Below are 6499 nucleotides of genomic sequence, written 5' to 3' on the forward strand. Positions count from 1 at the left end.
ACCCCGAAACTATATGCAGACACACCAAAATCAAATTTCAGGACAATGATGTAAACAAAGAAAATATCCTGCTTATAAACTGACAAATTTTCTAAGTGTATGTCTTTCTTATAACAATTTACCCATAACAATTTACCAAAGACAGACAGAACCCAATACACCACCCAAAAAAAAAAGAAAATTGTTTTCTGATTCCCCTCCTCTATAACAGTAAGTTTATTAGGTAGAGGATTTTTGGTCCCCATAATCAAAAGGGATAATTTCACTGATGTTTTGCCACTGCACAAAATGCATTATCTTTTCAGTCTCTAATTGCAATTTTCTCACTGTGCATACTCTGATTATTAAACCAATGTCAATTGTTTTTCTATGTTTTTATATATTTTAGGTTGTTGTGAGGCATTCTACTTTGATCTAAGTACAGGTTAAGATCATCTAGGTAATATACAACTCCCAAGATTTAAGGGTCTTAAACAATAAAGATTTATTTCTTACTCAGGCAGTTGGCCAAAGGCTCTGTTTCATGTCATACTAACTTAGTGATTCAGGATGAGAAAGAATCCACAGTTAGGAATGTCACATTTGGGGAGTAGAAACCAAAATGCCCTACCCAGAATCTGCTTGAAAGAAGTTTCTGCCCAGTTGCAGGTAATAGAGTCATCAGACATCAGGGCTAGGATTAGATTGAGGCAAATCAGGCGAACGAGGCACTTGCCTCAGGTACAGAATTTAAAGGGACACCCAAAAACGAAGCAGTCAAGATGTCATGTTTTAACAAAATATTTTAAAAATCAAAAGTAATGAAAAAATCTGTAATAAAAATGTCAAATTTTATTTTTTTATTTTATTTTATTTTTAAACTTTACATAATTGTATTAGTTTTGCCAAATATCAAAATGAATCCGCCACAGGTATACATGTGTTCCCCATCCTGAAAAATGTCAAATTTTAAATAAAACCTGACTATTGGCTCCTTTAGGGTCAGTTTCAGCTATAGAAAACCCCTTTGCCCAAGCTTACAACCTTCCCAGGGCAGTCAGCATCTGGTGACTGAGTGAGGTTGGGGTACAAAGGAATAGACATTGAACCCCAAAATATAATGTTGAGTAAAAAAAAAACAAGTTGAAGAAAGACACAAACAAAATGATGCTAACTACTTTTAAGGTTTTAAATAAATAAATAATAATAGGTATACAAACATATACAGTTTAACATTATGACAAAATTTAAAGGAGTGATGAGCCTTCAGCATTAGAAAAAGAAAACAATATTGAGTGGTAAACCCATAGGAGGCTTAAAAGAAATTGATGATCCTTGACTTCTTGAGGTACATAATGTATTTGTTTTAGGGTTCTTTTTGCTAACATATATATTAAACTAGATAGATAGACAAGCATTATGAATGACTTCATAACTAAACATGTAGAAAAATATACATGATATAACCCTATTTAGGTTAATATATATAATATACATATTATAATATACTAGAAAAATGCACATACATTTACCTAAAGGTATAGTTCAACTAGTTAGACGTAACTTGAGAAATATTTAACCAAAACCCTAAGTCCATACTGAAACTGCAGGAAAAAAACACATTCCCTTTGTTCCCCAGTGTGTGTTTGTGTGTGTGCGTGTGTGCTCCATCATTTCCAACTCTTTGCGACCGCATGGACTGTAGCCCCCCAGGCTCCCCTGTCTGTGGAATTTTCCAGGCAAGCATACTGGAGGAGATTACCATTTCCTTCCCCAGGGGGTCTTCCCAAGTGAGGGATCAAGCCCATGTCTCACATCTCCTGCATCAGCAGGCAGGCTCTTTATCAGCTGAGCCACCAGGGAGGGGCCGAGCTTGAAGTTAAATGTCAAACACTTCACATTGTCAAATAGTTTATATGCTTCAAAGAGGTGAGTGAAAAAGCTCAAGCATCACTCCTTTTTCATCAGTTAAGTGTACTCTTGGCATAATGAACTTTTTATATCTACAACATACAAGGCAGTTGATCAGATACCTCTCAGGTTATTCTGGCTTTTTTCTTCACTTTCATTTATACAACTGGACCTGATGTGAGGTAGCAAAAGTAGGCCTTGACAATCTATTCCCCAAAGCAAACATGAGACAGTGAATTTAAGAAGAAAGCATTCCATAAGAATTTCTGTTCCATCAGACTGTTGTGCTCCTTTTATTGTACTCGATCTGTATTCAGGGTTAGAGAGGCAAGAAGGCATCTCAGACTGATCTGATGCACAGGCTTCTTGGAAAGTCTCTGGGAAGAAGAGGTGGGTTTGGAGCAGGCCAGGTGTCATTATTGTGGCCAAATACTGTAATTCCTAAGTAGGTATTATGAGGGCTGCTCATATAACTCTGAAGCAACAGGTCTGGCTAGTCAACTCGGAAAAAAGTCTGTTCACTGGGTAATGTAACTGTGACCCAGTCAGTACCTGCAGCGGCTAAATGCAACAGCACTGTAGGAAAGGCCAGCACAGCGCAAGCTCTGCAACCGCCACAACTTTGCTTAATGCTCCTCTAACGTCTCCTGGCCTCTGTTTCCCCCCTGAAGCTGTCTCTCTCAGTGCCATACCTCAGTGTTGTTATGCTCTCCCGCCCCTCTTCCCACCACCCAAACTTTGTCTCAGACAGTTGTCCTTCTGCAAAGAATCAGAAAGGTAAGAATCACACTGATATATGTGACTGAAATAACGTATGGACTATTTCTAATAAAATAATTTTTCTAGCACAACCTCTAGTACACAGCATAAGAACTTATCCAGAGGTTTTTTGTTTTTTTTTTTTTAATTGTCTGTTTCACTCTAGTAGAGCTAAAGCTTCATAACAACAGAAACTTCATTTTTCTAATTAATTGCAGAATCTCCAGGAAGTCTTAAGACATAACATACGTAACCTCAACATAGGTGCTCAACAATCACTCCTGATGTGGATGGAGCTAAAGCCATCAGTGCAGTTTAGAAAAGCCAGCTTAAAGAGGTAACCATCATCCAGGAAAATAAAAAGCACACCCAACATCCTGTGATTTTTTTTCTCTCTTAATAGTTCATATCTCTTTTCTCCAGCTAAAGAACATCATCTCTTCTTGCCTGAAACAATGAAACAGTGCTAGAACTTTCCAGCTTATGATCTCATTTATTTTGTTATATTTATAACCCTGATTTAATTAATTCCTTATAGTGTGGGTAGAGCTCCTTTATCTGTGGAGTATATTAGCGTAGCACATTAGCACATATTGAGATTTAAAAATTGCCGAGGCAAAGCCGACTAAGAAAATACATTAGGGACTCTACTAATAATTGCTAGTAGTTTTTACTATTTTTCAGAAATTTAACACTATTGTACTAAGTTAGATCTTTTGGAATAGTGGATCTACAAATTAACATTAAGGAATGTATGCAATCTCTTGCCAAACTCTTGAAATGATAGCTTAATTGCAATTTTAACCATTATTTTGAGAATGTTTCTATTGATTAAAAATATCTGCAGTTTCTCATTTTTCCTTTCACTTTGAATGCAACCTCTTTTTCTAAGGTCTTTCATCACCTATGTATCATTTTGAAAACTCTATTTTTTTCTTCCAGTTTTATTGGGATATAACTGACATACAGCACTGTATAAACTTAAGTTATACAGTGATATGATTTGACTTACACACATGGTGAAATGATTATCACAAGTTTAAATATCCATCATCTCATACAGATAAAAAGTTGAAGGAATATAAAAGTTTTCCTTGATTTGGAAATATTTGCCCTTTTAACAACTGTCATATATAACTTACAGATCAGATCAGATCAGTCACTCAGTTGTGTCCGACTCTTTGCGACCCTATGAATCGCAGCACGCCAGGCCTCCCTGTCCATCACCAACTCCCGGAGTTCACTCAGACTCATGTCCATCGAGTCAGTGATGCCATCCAGCCATCTCATCCTCTGTTGTCCCCTTCTCCTCCTGCCCCCAATCCCTCCCAGCATCAGAGTCTTTTCCAATGAGTCAACTCTTCGCATCAGGTGGCCAAAGTACTGGAGTTTCAGCTTTAGCATCATTCCTTCCAAAGAAATCCCAGGGCTGATCTCCTTCAGAATGGACTGGTTGGATCTCCTTGCAGTCCAAGGGACTCTCAAGAGTCTTCTCCAACACCACAGTTCAAAAGCATCAATTCTTTGGCGCTCAGCCTTCTTCACAGTCCAACTCTCACATCCATACATGACCACAGGAAAAATCACAGCCTTGACTAGATGAAGCTTTGTTGGAAAAGTAATGTCTCTGCTTCTGAATATGCTATCTAGGTTGGTCATAACTTTCCTTCCAAGGAGTAAGCGTCTTTTAATTTCATGGCTGCAGTCACCATCTGCAGTGATTTTGGAGCCCAGAAAAATAAAGTCTGACACTGTTTCCACTGTTTCCCCATCCATTTCCCATGAAGTGGTGGGACCGGATGCCATGATCTTCATTTTCTGAATGTTGAGCTTTAAGCTAACTTTTTCACTCTCCACTTTCACTTTCATCAAGAGGCTTTTGAGTTCCTCTTCACTTTCTGCCATAAGGGTGGTGTCATCTGCATATCTGAGGTTATTGATATTTCTCCTGGCAATCTTGATTCCAGTTTGTGTTTCTTCCAGTCCAGCGTTTCTCATGATGTACTCTGCATGTAAGTTAAATAAACAGTTACAGCAGTGTTAAATTTATCATATTGCCCCTTACATCACGAGTGACTATCTCACATCTGGAAGTTTATACATTTTCACTACCTTATTCTAACTCTCCTCCCCCAAACCCCATCTGGTACATACAAATCTGATTTCTTTTTCTATGAGTCAGATTATTTGGTTATTTTTGAGATATAATCAATCTACAGCACCACGGTAGTTCTTGATAACACAACATAGTGATTTGATATTTCCATACCTTTGAAAAATGATCATTATAATACATCTATTTAGTACCTGTTATCCAGTAAACAGATTAAATAATTATTGACTATATTCCTCACACTGAACATTTAACACCTGTGACATTAATTTTGTAATTGAAAGTTTGTACCTCTTATTCTCCTTCACCTATTTACCTCCTTCCTCCAACTCCCTTCCCTCTGGCAACCACTGTTTATTCTCTGTATCTGTGACTCTGCTTCTTTTTATATATGTTTATTTGTTTTGTTTTTTAGATTACACATATAAGTGAATTCATACAGTACGTGTCTTTCTCTGACTTATGTCAGCAAGCATAATATGTTCTAGGTTCATCTGTGTTGTCACAAATGGCAAGATAACATTTTTTATGGCTGAGAAATATTTCACTGTGTGTATACATACACACACACACACACACACACATGTATATATACCAAATATTTCTTATCTCTTCATCTATAAATAGACACTGTGTTGTTGGTTCCATATATTGGCTATTATAAAAATATAATATGCTGCAATGAACATAGGAGTGCATGGATCCTTTTGAACTTGTGTTTCAGTTTCTTCAGATAAAGACATAAATACCTAGGAGTAGAATTGCCTAATCTTGTAGTAGTTCTATTTTTTTTTTTTTGAGGAATCTACATAAAAATTTCCATACTATATGTACCAATTTATATTCCCACCAACAGGGCACAAGTGTTCCATTTTCTCCACATCTTCACCAACACTCCAGTACTATAAAGTGATGAAAGTAGGCACTCTGTCTTGTTCCCTTAAAGGAAATGCTTTCAGCATTTTATCATTGAACATGTAATTAGCTATGGGCTTGTCATACACTGTCTTTATTATGTAGAGGTAAGTTTTCTCTATACACATTTGTGGAGAGTTTCTATCATAATGGACATTAAATTTTACCAAAAACCTTTGTATGTCAATGAAGATCATCATATAATTTTTATTCTTCAGTTTGTTCATACAGTATATCACATTGATCAATTTGTGGATCATGAACCTTATTCCATCTTGTGATAAATCCCTGTTAATCGTGGTATATAATCCTTCTAATGTACAGTTGAATTCAGCCTATTAATATTTCATTGATGATTTTAGCATCTATTTTCATTAGAGATATTGGTTTCTTACAACCATCCCAGGATACACCCCAGTCCATGGTGAGTCCTGGCTCCAGCTCCTCTAATCTCCAGACACTCCAAGCTGCTGTCTACAAGGAGAGTGTACACACTGGGAAGAAGGAGCCAATATGGACCTGATTCTGCGTCTGATTAAGGTGAGGACAGCTATTGCTGGTGCTTGTGGAGGTGGCATATTGGGAGCTGCTGGAGCTCTGATTGGCATGCCAAGACATCCCAAAAGGTGCGTCAGCCTGTGTCGAGCACCCTCTCTAGCCATTCTAGCTCCACTCCAACTCACACTAGAGTGAAGGCTGCCATTGCCAAGGAGAGTGCACACTTGAAAGGGACAGAGAAGCTCAGATCTGGTATTGCATTTGAATATGGTAAGGGCCACCATTGTTGGCACTCATGGAGTTGGTGGATCAGGAGCTGTCTGG

This window comes from Bubalus kerabau, chromosome 15 (genome assembly GCF_029407905.1).
Source record: "Bubalus kerabau isolate K-KA32 ecotype Philippines breed swamp buffalo chromosome 15, PCC_UOA_SB_1v2, whole genome shotgun sequence".
Lineage (NCBI taxonomy): Eukaryota > Metazoa > Chordata > Mammalia > Artiodactyla > Bovidae > Bubalus > Bubalus kerabau.